The sequence below is a fragment of the Heterodontus francisci genome, chromosome 3 (genome assembly GCF_036365525.1).
Source record: "Heterodontus francisci isolate sHetFra1 chromosome 3, sHetFra1.hap1, whole genome shotgun sequence".
NCBI classification, from domain to species: Eukaryota; Metazoa; Chordata; class Chondrichthyes; order Heterodontiformes; family Heterodontidae; genus Heterodontus; species Heterodontus francisci.
The window spans coordinates 168,296,417-168,311,389 of record NC_090373.1 but is presented as its reverse complement, the minus strand read 5'-3'; positions in this window follow the sequence as shown (position 1 = coordinate 168,311,389).

The window sequence follows — 14,973 nt, the reverse complement described above, 5'->3', positions numbered from 1 at the left end:
TCCAATAAATTGGTTAAACATGATTTCCCTTTCACAAAACCATGTTGATTCTGCCTGATTACTTTGAATTTTTCTAAACGCTCTGATATAATGTCTTTAATAATAACTTCTAACATTTTCCCTAAGACAGATGTTAAACTAACTGGCTTGTAGTTTCCTGTTTTCTGTCTCCCTCCCTTTTTGAATATTTATTACATTTGCTCTTTTCCAATCTAACAGAACCTTCCCGAATCTATGGAATTTTGGAAAATGAAAACTAACGCACCAACTATCTCACTAGCCACTTCTTTTAACACTGTAGGATGAAGTCCATCAGGACCCAGTAACTTGTCAGCCGGCAGCTACAACAATTTGTTCATTACCACTTCCCTGGTGATTGTAATTTTCTTGAGTTCCTCCCTCCCTTCAATTTCCTTACTTACAACGAATACTGGGATGTTACTTGTATCCTCAATAGTGAAGACCGATGCAAAATATCTGTTCAGTTCATCTGCCATCTCTTTATTATCCATTATTAATTCCCCAGGCTCACTTTCTATAGGACCAACGTTCACTTTGTTAACTTTTCTTTTTTAAATATCTATAGACAATCTTACTATCTGTCTTTATGTTTCTAGTTAACTTTCTCTCATACTCTAATTTTATCTTCCTTATCAATCATTTAGTCATTCTTAGTTGTTTTTTATATTCTGTCCAATCTTCTGACCTCCCTCCCATCTTTGTGCAATTATAGGCTTTTTCTTTAAGTTTGATATGATCTATAACTGTTTTAGTTATAGATGGTGGGTCCCACCCTTGGAATTTTTCTTTCTCACTGAAATGCATCTATTCTGTGTATTCTGAAATATCCCCTTAAATGTCTGCCACTGCACCTTTATTGACCTATCCCTTAACCTAATTTGCCAGTTCACCTTAGCTAGCTCTGCTTTCATTCCCTCATAATTGCCCTTATTTAAGTTTAAAGATACTAGTCTTGGACCCACTCTTCTCTCCCTCAAACTGAATGTAAAATTCAATCATATTATGATCGCTGTTACCTAGGGGCGCCTTAACTATGAGGTCATTAATTAATCTTATCTCATTCCACAATACCTGGTCTAGTATAGCCTGCTCTCTGGTTGGCTCCAGAAGGTATTGTTCCAAGAAATTATCCCGAACACATTCCGTGTACTCTTTACCTAGGCTACCTCTGCCCATCTGAGTTTTCCAGTCTATATGTAGGTTAAAATTCCCCATAAGTATCGCCGTACCTTTTTGACAAGCTGCCATTATTTCTTCCTTTATACCCCGTCCTACAGTATAGTTAATGTTAGATGGCCTGTACACCACTCCCACAAGTGACTTCTTGCCTTTATGATTTCTCATCTCTACCCAAACTGGTCTCCTGAACTTATGTTAATCTTGTCTCTACTGGTGCCACTCTCCCTATTTCCTGAATTCCATCTGGTGCTTTCAGACATGACTTTGATGCACACTTGTAATCTAGAAGGTTGGATTCACATATTTGCTGTGATATCATTCAGCAACAATGTCTCTCTGACAGCTTAGTGATGCTATGTGATATTACAAGTTCATTGATATTCTCATCAGCTGTCACCGAGGGCATTGTATTTTCTATTATCAACTCGTGGGACAAAAACACCTTGAGAAATTAATGCGTAAATATTGCAAGTTGGTGTCACACAAGGCTATTTGCGTGCTTCAGCGTGATAATAAAACATTGGTATCATTCCTTTACAATGGAACAAGGGTTGCTTTACACTGGAAGGAAGGCAAAAGAAAAGCATTTTCTAGGGTATCTCATTACAAAAGCTATTGGATTTTTAAAAAATTATTAATTCATGGGATGTGGGCATTGCAGGCTAGGTCAGCATTTATTGCCCATCCCTAATTGCCCTTGAGAAGGTGGTGGTGAGCTGCCTTCTTGAACCCCACAGTGCTGTTAGAAGGGAGTTCCAGGATTTTGACCTAGTGACAGTGAAGGAACGGCGATATAGTTCCAAGTCAGGATGGTGTGTGGCTTGGAGGGAACTTGCAGGTGGTGGTGTTCCCATGCAACTGCTGCCCTTGTCCTTCTAGGTGGTAGAGGTCATGGGTTTGGAAGGTGCTGTCTAAGGAGTCTTGCGATGGAAAAGAAGCTAAATACATTTATTCTGTTCCTTTCTTTTTAATGACTCATAATTTAATCAGTGGCTATGTAGGTATAATATAATAATCCCCGAACAGATTGGAAACTCAAAGAAAAAAGATGAAAACACAAAGAATGTTTCAATTAGAAAGCAAATTACTTTGGCAAGGAAGCAATTGATGGCTTCCATCATTTAGAATGGGAGAGAATAAAGGGCAATACACTGAGGTGAAAAATGTAGTCACAGCATGTCACACACTACATGGAGGAAGGCAGACGTGGGTAATCATCAGCTTAATTGGCTGCATGCATCAAGGTGCCATTAACCATATTTATAAGCATTGTCACACCAACATGACAATGACTGAAGGGAAGTGACTTCACATGGTGTGCGCCTGAAGAGATGTGCCATCTGCTGCAAGGACAGCTGTGGCACAGTGAGTGAAAGAGATCTGCACATGGAACTTCCTTCGCCTACCTCTTTATTTGTCACTTCTTAATCATCAGCCAGCAATACCTAATTGACTTGGCCCACCCAGTGGCCATCAGCCTTGCTTTGAAAAGACTGCTAATGGGTTGAAAAGCCTTTCAAGCATCCTTAAAGGCTTGCAGAAATTTTTGACCCCATATTGTGGCATGTGCCTTTAATTGTCCTAATCCCTTTTTATTTCACTTGTACTCAATTTTCTGCTTCCATCGCTAAGATGCTTCTTCCACTTGACCTGGCCTGCATCTGCATGTGTGATTAGTAATGCAAATGAGCTGACCCAGGAAATTTGATGGAATTAGCACCATTTATTAAACTTTTAGACATGACTTCACCTGATGTGGAAAATTTGCCTTCCTATCTTCCTGTTCCTCACCCTAAAAACTACTCTTCCTGCAAGAAAAATGCCTTGCTGTCGGAAGAGATGCAAGTTATGGTGAAATGATTACTTACTGCATGAAACATGTGTTCATAAGAGAGCAATTGTTTCAATGAAAAGCTATCTCCTATTTTTTGCTTTAAATTCCTGCCAGCGAGTAGCTGAGTGGACTACTTGTGTCTCCATGTGAAGACAGGAGTCCAGGAAGTTCCTCTAAGATGCTCCTGCTGCACCAACATAACTTCATTGGGAGAAATTCTGCTTGTGTATGTAAGCAGGGCTTCCTCTACGTCTGATTGAAGTCAATGCGCAGACCGAGAGTGGTTCCCAGGGACATTCCCACTACCAGGTGAATTGCAACGTAAAATGTACTTAATACTCCTTATACCTCATTGAACCTTCATTGGGAAACCAGAAGCGCCTCACTGGTCACCCTACACTTTGCAGCTGGCCAAGTATCCCCTTTCCTGATTGCCAGGGAGCATCCCCAAGGGTCCTTGACTGCAGTCTCCTGTCGCTGCTTTCCCCCCACCCACTGTCCAAGCTTCTCCTTTGTCCAGCTGCCTGTCAAGGAAATGGATCCAAAAAGGTATATTGAAGTCCTGTCCTTAAGTTCCACATGATGTTCATGTCCCCAGACTTGTTGGGTACTTCAGTCATTTTCAGCCTTTCACACACCCTCCCCACCTCCCCATAAATATCAAGGCAGTGATCTCTATAGTTCTATGAAAATTCCCCTTTCTTGAATGGTTTAGAAATGTTGGTGATGAGCTGAGTTTAGGACAGTGTGCCCTATGAGAAATGCCTCAAACACCTAGCCCACTGTGCTTTGTGCAATCACTCGGTTTGTTTCAGTTCGGTCTGTGTCGTTTGTTTTTGATGTGTGAAGTGCAAGTACAGATCAGCTCTGGCTGAGGCTTCCAGTTCAAAGTTGTCACCTTCACAGTGAGTCAGTCTGAGAAGATAGGGAGGGCAATGGGGACTGTTAAAAGTGCCATCGAGAGGGGAGCCTGACCATAACTTTTACAGTGCAGGGGTATTTCTAGCTATGGTTTCAGAGTGAATCTCAGCAGGTTATAGGATTACTATTAGTTACAGGTAGAATATCAGGCCATTACACATATTACTACTGGTTATATGTAGACTGTTACCACTATTACCATTAGTTATGCGGAGTGTGCGATATCTGGTGTGCGATATCTGCAGTGTGTGATAACTGGAGTGTGATATCAGTTGTGTGATATCTGATGTGTGATATCTGCAGTGTACAATATCTGGAGTATATGATATCTTCTGTGAGATATCTGGAGTCTATAATATCTGATGTGTGTTATCTGGTTTGTGATATCTGGAGTGTGTGATATCTGGTGGGTGATATCTGAAGTGTGTGATATCTGGAGTGTGTGATTTCTGCAGTATATGATATCTGGAATGCATAATATCTGGTGCGCGATATCTGGAGTGCGCGATATCTGGAGTGCACGATATCTGGAGTGCACGCTATCTGGAGTGCGTGATAGCTGGAGTGTGTAATATATGGTGTATATCTGCAGTATATGATATCTAGAGTGTGTAATTTCTGCAGTGTGTGACATATAGAGTATACGATATCTTGAGTTTGTGATATCTGATGTGTGATATCTGGAGTTTGTGATATCAGAGCTGGGATCTTGTGGAGGCAGCGGGGCTCCTGGTGCTGGGCCAAAAAGGCGGAGGGAACCCGCCTTGCCCTCTTAGTACTGCCCTCCCCCCCCCACCCTCACCCCCGGTGCAATCCTCTGTTGTTCCGGAGTTTCTGCCGCTGGGATCTCATCCCCTTTAAAGACGGGGACCCACCTCCACTGGCCGACCAGCAGCGGCATCAGGAGCGGTGACCACTGCCAGTACTGCGGAGGTCTCAGACCCAGTCCCAGCGCTGGAACCCCAGACCTCAGGTAAGTGAGGTGAGGTTGGGCTAGTCTGGAATGTGGGGGAGGGGTGGTGGGAGGGTGGGCACGAAGTCTGGGAGAGGGGACTCCGTGGAAGTGGAGATTATGCTGGCAGGGGTCCCCCTGAGGTGAGGTCGGAAGTATGAGGAGCACAGAGTATTGTGATGGGTGGCAGGGAGACGACGGGGCAGAGGGCCCATCACCAAGTGATCTTCTCAGGGCCGGGATAGGCCAATGTCGGCCTTCCTGCCGAGAGGCCAATTGAGACCCTTAAGTGGCCTATTAATGGTCAATTAAGGGACTCTTCCCGTCATTGCTAGGATCCTACCGGCAGCGAGGGGATTCTGCTGTGCGGGGAGGATGCCTTGCAACACGACTCCTCAGATACTGAAGCAGTCTGTGTAGAAATACAGCAAGACCTGGACAATATCCAGGCTTGGGCTGATAAGTGGCAAGTAACATTCGTGCCACACAAGTGCCAGGCAATGACCATCTCAAAGAAGAGAGAATCTAACCATCTCCCCTTTACATCCAATGGCATTACCATCCCTGAATCCCCCACTGTCAACATCCTAGGGGTTACCATTGGCCAGAAACTGAACTGGAGTAGCCATATAAATACCATGGCTACAAGAGCAGGTCAGAGGCTAGGAATCCTGCAGCAAGTAACACACCTCCTGTCCCCCGAAAGGCTGAACACCATCTACAAGGCACAAGTCAGGAGTGTGATGGAATACTCTCCACTTGCCTGGATGGGTGCAGCTCCAACAACACTCAAGAAGCTCAACACCATCCAGGACAAAGCGACCGCTTGATTGGCACCCCACCCACAAACATTCACTCCGTCCAACAACAACGCACAGTGGCAGCAGTGTACCATCTACAAGATGCACTGCAGCAATGCACCAAGGCTCCTTAGACAACACCTTCCAAACCCACGACCTCTACCACCTCGAAGGACAAGGGCAGCAGATGCATTGGAACACTACCGCCTGCAAGTTCCCCTCCAAGCCACACACCATCCTGACTCGGAACTATATCGCTGTTTCTTCACTGTCACTGGATCAAAATCCTGGAACTCTCTTCCTAACAGCACATGGATTGCAGTGGTTCCAGAAGGCAGCTCACCACCATCTTTTCAAGGGCAATTAGGGACGGGCAATAAATGCTGTCCTAGCCAGCGATGCTCACATCCCATGAATGAATAAAAAAAAATGGTAAATTGGAATCAAAGATTGGCAGGCAAAACTGTAACGAAACTGTAAAGATGAAATAGTTCGGTACAGTCAAGGTGCATTCCCATAAGGGGAATATGTAGGACTAACAAATGCGGAGCTCCCTGGATGACGAAAGAGATAGAGAGTAAGATGAAGCAGAAAAAGGGTGAGTATGACAGATGTCAGGTTGATGATGCAAGTGAGAATCAGGCTGAATATAGAAAGTTTAGAGGGGAAGTGAAAAAAGTAATAAGATAAGCAAAGAGAGAGAATGAGAAAAGACTGGCAGCTAATTTAAAAGGGAGTTCAGAAATCTTCCATAGGCATGTAAGTAGTAAAAGGGTGGTGAAAGGAGGCTTGGGGCCAATTAGAGACCTAAAAGGGAACGTACACATGAAGGCAGAGGGCATGGCTGAGGTACTAAATGAGTGCTTTGCATCTGTCTTTACCAAGGAAGAAAATACTGCCCAAGTCGTATTGAAAGAGGAGATAGTTCATATACTGGGTAGGTTAAAAATTGATAAAGAGGAGGCATTAGATAGGCTGGTTGTAATTAAACTTGATCAGTCACCATGACCGATCTTATGCATGTAAGGGTGGAAATTGCAGAGGCACTGGCCATAATCTTCCAATCTTCCTTAGATACAGGTGTGGTGTCAGAGGACTGGAGAATTGCAAATGTTACAACCTTGATCACAAAAGGGCAGAAGGATAAGCCAAGCTACTACTGGTCAGACAGTTTAACCCCAGTGGTGGGAAAACTTTTAGAAACGATAATTTGGAACAAAATTAACAGTCACCGGGGCAAAAGTGGATTAATTAAGGAAAGCCAGCAAGGATTTGTTGAGGACAAATTGTGATGAAAGGTCATCGACCAGAAACATAACTTGTTTCTCTCTCCACAGATACTGCCAGACCTGTTTGTTTCTCTGTTTTTATTTCAGATTTCCAGCATCTACAGTATTTTGTTTTTATTTTAGTGTTTAATTCACTGCCACTTCTCTTCCAGGAATGCCTACCTTGAAGATGTTCTGCTTTTCTCTCTGACAGGATTTCCGTTTGTCTCTTTTACCTAGTTCACCTTCATTGCTTTCTATTTCCCTCCTGGTGCTTGATAACTTGTTTTCACAGCCAAATCTTATTCCTCATCAACTGACATCAGCTCTGACTTATTCCACGTGGATTCCAATTGAGGTTCCATCCTTCATGTTTTGAATCCACCCAGGATTACAGGATCTCCAAGACATACAACATTCTTCAGACTGCTGTTCTCGCCTCATCCTGAGATCCACTCTCAGTGCCATGTCATGTCGTCACATGTACACACTCAACCTCTCTCTCTCCAGAAGAACCTATTCACCTTATCTCAAAGCTGTCCTGCTCTGCATTTTCATTTCATCTTTCATCTTATCCAACGCATTAACAAAAAACTTTTTCTCTTCCTTTCAGGTGTTCAGGAACGCAAGCTCCAGCAGCTGATAGGACTAACGCCCCTCCAGATCCTTCTTCCCCTCTGACCACATCCCTTCTCCTAATCTCACCCCTTGCCGCCTACTCACAATATCGTCTGACCTTCCAATCTCTGACACTGAACAATCTGTGCTTAACAAAGGATTCAGTTTTATCCCCTTATGCCCCCACCTCAATGAATTTAGCACTCAGCACGGCATTGAGCTCTTCGTCCATCACCTTTGCCTCCGGGCTCACTTCTTTGACCAGGAGTCCTCCCTCCGACCAACGGACCCATTCACCCACCTCCAGTATTCTCCCTCCATCTAGACCCCTCCCTCTGGCCTCTTGTCCACTCTTGATCTTTTCATTGAGAACTGTCGGCGACACATCGGCCGTCTCAATTTAACTGCTCCCCTCGCTCACTCTAACCTGTCTCCCTCTGAACTTGCTGCACTCCATTCTCTTGGGTCTAACCCTGACCTTGTGATCAAACCTGTTGACAAGGTTGGTGTTGTTGTTGTCTGGTGTACTGACCGCTACCTTCCAGAGGCTGAGCGCCAACTCTAAGACACTTCTTCTGACCTTCCCCTGGACCATGACCCCACCACTGAACATCAAGCCACTGTCTCCAGGACTGTCACTGGCTTCATCTCCTCTGGAGATCTTCCCTCTACATGTCCAACCTCATAGTCCCGCAACCCCGAACAGCCTGATTTTACTTCCTTCCTAAAATCCACAAAATTCCCAAAAACAGGACTCCCCTGGTAAACCCATTGTTTCCACCTGTTCCTGCCCAACTGAACTTATTTCTTCCTATCTTGACTATATATTTTCTCCCCTTATCCAGTCTTTGCCCACCTACATCCATGACTCTTCTGACACCCTACATAATTTCAACAATTTCCAGTTTCCTGGCCCTAACCGCCTCCTCTTCACTGTGGATTTCCAATCTCTCTACACCTCCATCCCCCACCAGGACAGTTTGCGAGCTCTCCGCTTCTTCCTTGAACAGAGGCCCAACCAGTCCCCATCCACTGCCACCCTCCTCTGCCTGGCTGAACTTGTTCTTACATTGAGCAACTTCTCCTTCAACTCCACTCACTTTCTCTAAATAAAAGTTGTTGCCATGGGTACCTGCATGGGTCCTAATTATGCCTGTCTTTTTATGGGGCCTGTTGAATATTCCTTGTTCCAGTCCTACTCAGGCCCCCTCCATCACCTCTTTTCTGGTACATTGATGACTGTATCGGTGCCGCTTCCTGCTCTCGCCCTGAACTGGAAAACTTCAACTTTGCTTCCAATTTTCACCCTTCTGTCACCTTTACATGATCCATCTCCGACACTTCTCTTCCATTCCTCAACTTCTTCATCTCCAATTCTGGGGATAGTTTGTCTACTAATATTTTTATATGCCTACCGACTCTCATGATGCAACCTTCCATAACAGCACTTCTGATATGTCTTCCTTTTTCCTCAACCGAGGATTCCATCCCCACCCCCACCCCTGTGGTTGACAGAGCCCTCAACCATGTCTGACCCATTTCCCACACTTCTGCTCTCACCCTTCCCCACCCTCCCTCCCAGAACCACGACAGAGTTCTCCTTGTCCTTACCTTCCACCCCACTAGGCTCAACATCCAAAGGATCATCCTCTGCCTTTTCCACCACCTCCAACATGATGCCACACCAAAAGCATCTTCCCCTCCCCTCCCCTGTTAGCATTCCAAAGGAACCATTCCCTCCACAACATCCTGGTCCACTCCTCCATTACCCCCGACACCTCGTTCCCATGTAATCACAGGAGGTGTAACACCTGCCCTTTTACCTCCTCTCTCCTCACTATCCAAGACCCCAAACACTCCTTCCAGGTGAAGCAGTGATTTACTTGTACTTCTTTCAGTTTAGTATACTGTATTCACTGCTCGACATTGGGGAGATGGTGGCATAGTGATAATGTCACTGGACTTGTAATCTAGGGACCCAGTCTAATACTCTGAGGAGATGGGTTCAAATCCCACCATGGCAGCTGGTGGAATTTAAATTCAATTAATTCGTAAAAATATGGAATTAAAAGATAGTTTAAGTAATAGTGACCATGAAACTACTATTGATTGTCATAAAAACCCATCTGGTTCACAAATGCCCTTTAGGAAGGAAAGGAAATTTGTCATCCTTACCTGGTCTGGCCTTCATGTGACTCCAGACCCAGAGCAATGTGGTTGACTCTTAACTGCCCTCTGAAATGGTCCAGCAAGCCCCTCAGTTGTACAAAACCACTGCACAAAAGTTGAAACGGAGTCCAGATGGACCATCTGGCATTGACCTAGGCACTGGAAACAATAACAGCAAACCCAGCCCTGTAGACTGTGCAAAATCCTCCTTACCATCATCTGGGGACTGGTGCCAAAATTGGGAGAGCTGTCCCACAGACTAGTCAAGCAACAACCTGATACTCAGTCATACTTATGGAATCATACCTTACAATGTTCCAGACATCACCATTCCTGGGTATTTCCTATCCCACCGGCTGGACAAGCTCGCTCGAGGTGGTGCCACAGTGGTATACAGTCGGGAGGGAGTTGCCCTGGGAGTCCTCAACATTGAACTGCAGACCCTATGAGGTCTCATGACATCAAGTCAAACATTGGCATGGAAACCTCCTGCTGATTACCACCTACTGCCCCTCTCTGCTGATGAATCAGTACTCCTCCATGTTGAACACTACTTGGAAGAAGCACTGAGGGTGGCAAAGACACAGAATCTACTCTGGGTGGGATACTTCAATGTATAGCACCGAGTGGCTCAGGAACACCACTACTGACTGAGCTGGCCAAGACCTGAAGGATATAGCTGCTAGACAGGATCTGTGGCAGGTGATGAGGGAACCAACAAGAGGGAAAAACGTACTAGACCTCATCCTCGCCAATCTACTTGTTGCAGTCCATGAAGTACTGGTAGGATTGACCACCGCAGAGTCCTTATGGAGACAAAGTCCTGTTTTCACACTGAGGGCACCCATCGTGCTGTTTGGCATTACCACCTTGCTAAATGGGATAGATTCAGAACAGATCTTGCAGCTCAAAACTGGACATCCATGAGGTGCTGTGAGCCATTAGCAGCAGCAGAATTGTATTCGACCACAATCAGTAACCTCATGACCCAGCATATTCCCCTTTCTACCATTATCATCAAGCTGGGGGAACCAACCCTGTTTCAATAAAGACTGCAGGAGGGCATGCCAAGAGCAGCACCAGGCATTACTCAAAATAAGGTGAAGCTACAACACATGACTACTTGCATGCCAAACAGCAGAAGCAGCATGCAATAGAGTGAGCTAAGTGATCCCACAGCCAATGGATGAGATAAAGCTCTGCAGTCCTGCCGCATCCACTTCCGTTTGCTTGCCATTTTAATTCAGCACCTGCTCTCATGCCCACATTTCTGACCTCATCCAGTGAAGCTCATTGCAATTTCGAGAAACATCTTTCGATTAGGTACTCTACAGCATTGAGTTCAACAATTTCGCACCATGACCTCCATTTTGTTTTTGTTTTTTTCACCATGTGCCAGTCTGAAACTTCTTTTTCATGTTTGTGCTTTTGGACAGAGCTGTTCATTATTCTGCCATTAACACTCTCTGGACTAATGCTTTGTCTTTTACTACAACTATTACCACTTCCTTTGCCTTTTGTTCCATGACATCTTTGCCATTCAATCTCCCCTGCCCTCCACCCTATTACAGACCTTTCCTTCTTCCCCCACTCCCCACTTTCATTTGCTAAAGATCTATTACATTTCTAACTTTTGCCAGTTGTCATGAAAGTTAATTGACCTGAAATGTGAACTCTCTTTCTTTCTCCACAGATTCTGCCAGTCCTGCTGTGTATTTCCAGCACTTACTGTTTTTATTGTGTTTAGAAATTTGATTGAGTTTTTTCAATGCGGTAACAGAGAAGGGTGATGAGGCTAATGCTGTTGACGTGATGTTCATGGACTTCCAAACGGCGTTTAATAACGTCCCACATAACAGGCTTGCCATCAGAGTTGAAGCCCATGGAATAAAAAGGAAAGTGACAGCGTGGATATGAAGTTGGCTGAGTAACAGGAAACAGAGTGTAATGGTGAACGGTTGTTTTTCAGACTGGAGGAAAGTATGCAGTCGGGTTCCCTAGACTTCGGTACTCGAACCACTGCAATATAAAACAAAGGATACAATTCTAAAAAATCCATATGAAGAACAATAGTTCCATGAAGGTTGTGTGTGTTGTGTTTTATCTCATTAATTGAATAATGATAATTAGATATCCAGATGGATCCATATTTGCTATTCGATTGAAAATGCTTTTTATTTGCTACAAATGAGGTAATTGATTCATATCTTTCCTAGGGTGGATTCTCCTGTGAGGTATAAACACCAGCACAAACTAGTTGGACCGAATAGCCTGTTTCTGTGCTGTATATTCTACGCAAGTTTATGTAATGTTCTATCCTTCTTACATTTTACATTAGTGCACGCTACAATGGCAGCTTGTACTGAAGCAGGATAGCGCGAGCGAGTTAGCAGCTGGGAAGGTCAGTTTCATCTTAAATTAATTGCCGTTGTTTCGGCGTACCAGGGGACTGCTGGGTAAGTAAATCCTATATATTTGGGTAGTTTAAAATAACTTACCTTTTTGTTGCAGCAGCTTGTACTGAAGGCGGATAGTGAACAAAGAACAAAGAACAAAGAAAATTACAGCACAGGAACAGGCCCTTCGGCCCTCCAAGCCTGCGCCGATCCAGATCCTCTATCTAAACATGTCGCCTATTTTCTAAGGGTCTGTATCTCTTTGCTTCCTGCCCATTCATGTATCTGTCTAGATACATCATAAAAGACGCTATCGTGCCCGCGTCTACCACCTCCGCTGGCAACGCATTCCAGGCACCCACCACCCTCTGTGTAAAGAACTTTCCACACATATCCCCCCTAAACTTTTCCCCTCTCACTTTGAACTCGTGACCCCTAGTAATTGAATCCCCCACTCTGGGATAAAGCTTCTTGCTATCCACCCTGTCTATACCTCTCATGATTTTGTACACCTCAATCAGGACCTCCCTCAACCTCCGTCTTTCTAATGAAAATAATCCTAATCTACTCAACCTCTCTTCATAGCTAGCGCTCTCCATACCAGGCAACATCCTGGTGAACCTCCTCTGCACCCTCTCCAAAGCATCTACGTCCTTTTGGTAATGTGGCGACCAGAACTGCACGCAGTATTCCAAATGTGGCCGAACCAAAGTCTTATACAACTGTAACATGACCTGCCAACTCTTGTACTCAATACCCCGTCCGATGAAGGAAAGCATGCCGTATGCCTTCTTGACCTCTCTATTGACCTGCGTTGCCACCTTCAGGGAACAATGGACCTGAACACCCAAATCTCTCTGTACATCAATTTTCCCAGGACTTTTCCATTTACTGTATAGTTCACTCTTGAATTGGATCTTCCAAAATGCATCACCTCGCATTTGCCCTGATTGAACTCCATCTGCCATTTCTCTGCCCAACTCTCCAATCTATTTATATTCTGCTGTATTCTCTGACAGTCCCCTTCACTATCTGCTACTCCACCAATCTTAGTGTCGTCTGCAAACTTGCTAATCAGACCACCTATACTTTCCTCCAAATAGGGCGGCACAGTGGCGCAGTGGTTAGCACCGCAGCCTCACAGCTCCAGCGACCCGGGTTCAATTCTGGGTACTGCCTGTGTGGAGTTTGCAAGTTCTCCCTGTGTCTGCGTGGGTTTCCTCCGGGTGCTCCGGTTTCCTCCCACAGCCAAAAGACTTGCAGGTTGATAGGTAAATTGGCCATTATAAATTGCCCCTAGTATAGGTAGGTGGTAGGGGAATATAGGGACAGGTGAGGATGTGGTAGGAATATGGGAATAGTGTAGGATTAGTATAAATGGGTGGTTAATGGTCGGCACAGACTTGGTGGGCCGAAGGGCCTGTTTCAGTGCTGTATCTCTAAATCTAAATCTAAAATCTAAAAAAAATCTAAAATCTAAATCATTTATGTATATCACAAACAACAGTGGTCCCAGCACGGATCCCTGTGGAACACCACTGGTCACACGTCTCCATTTTGAGAAACTCCCTTCCACTGCTACTCTCTGTCTCCTGTTGCCCAGCCAGTTCTTTATCCATCTAGCTAGTACACCCTGGACCCCATGCGACTTCACTTTCTCCATCAGCCTACCATGGGGAACCTTATCAAACGCCTTACTGAAGTGCATGTATATGACATCTACAGCTCTTCCCTCATCAATCAACTTTGTCACTTCCTCAAAGAATTCTATTAAGTTGGTAAGACATGACCTTCCCTGCACAAAACCATGTTGCCTATCACTGATCAGCCCATTTTCTTCCAAATGGGAATAGATCCTATCCCTCAGTATCTTCTCCAGCAGCTTCCCTACCACTGACGTCAGGCTCACCGGTCACCGGTCAGGCTCACCGGTGCGAGCGAGTTAGCAGCTGGGAAGGTCAGTTTCATCTTAAATTAATTGCCGTTGTTTCGGCGGACCAGGGGACTGCTGGGTAAGTAAATCCTATATATTTGGGCAGTGGCTCAACCCAAAACACTACAAGTGTAGTGTCTCCCACCCATCCTCCTCCTCTCACCAAAAAAAAAGGACTCTGGTGTGTTGATAAAGTAAGCTTTTCTATTTGTTTCGGCAGTTTCTTTTTGCAGCGGCGACAGGGAGAGCGAGGTGGCAGCTGGGTAAGTAAATCTTATATATTTGGGCAGCGGCTGAACCTGAGACACTACACCTGCAGTGTCTACCACCCGCCCTCCTCCTCTAACCAAAAAAAAACGGACTCGGTGGTGTGCAGATAAGGTAGGCTTTTTCTATTTCTTTTTTTTTCGTGTGATTGGTAAAAACTTTTCGTTCCTATTTCATTTATCTAAGTTAAGTTGAAGATTAAAAATGGCAGGAGATCTCAGAACCGTGTTATGCTCCTCTTGCTCAATGTGGGAGCTCAGGGACACGGCTGATGTCCCTGACTCCTTCACGTGCTGGAAGTGTGTCCAGCTGCAGCTCTTGTTAGACCGCATGACGGCTCTGGAGCTGCGGATGGACTCACTTTGGAGCATCCGCGATGCTGAGGAGGTCGTGGATAGCACGTTTAGCGAATTGGTCACACCGCAGATTAGGATTGCTGAGGGAGAAAGGGAATGGGTGACCAAAAGGCAGAGAAAGAGCAGGAAGGCAGTGCAGGTGTCCCCTGCGGTCATCTCCCTCCAAAACAGGTATACCGTTTTGGATACTGTTGAGGGAGATGGCTCACCAGGGGAAGGCAGCAGTAGCCAGGTTCATGGCACCGTGGCTGGCTCTGCT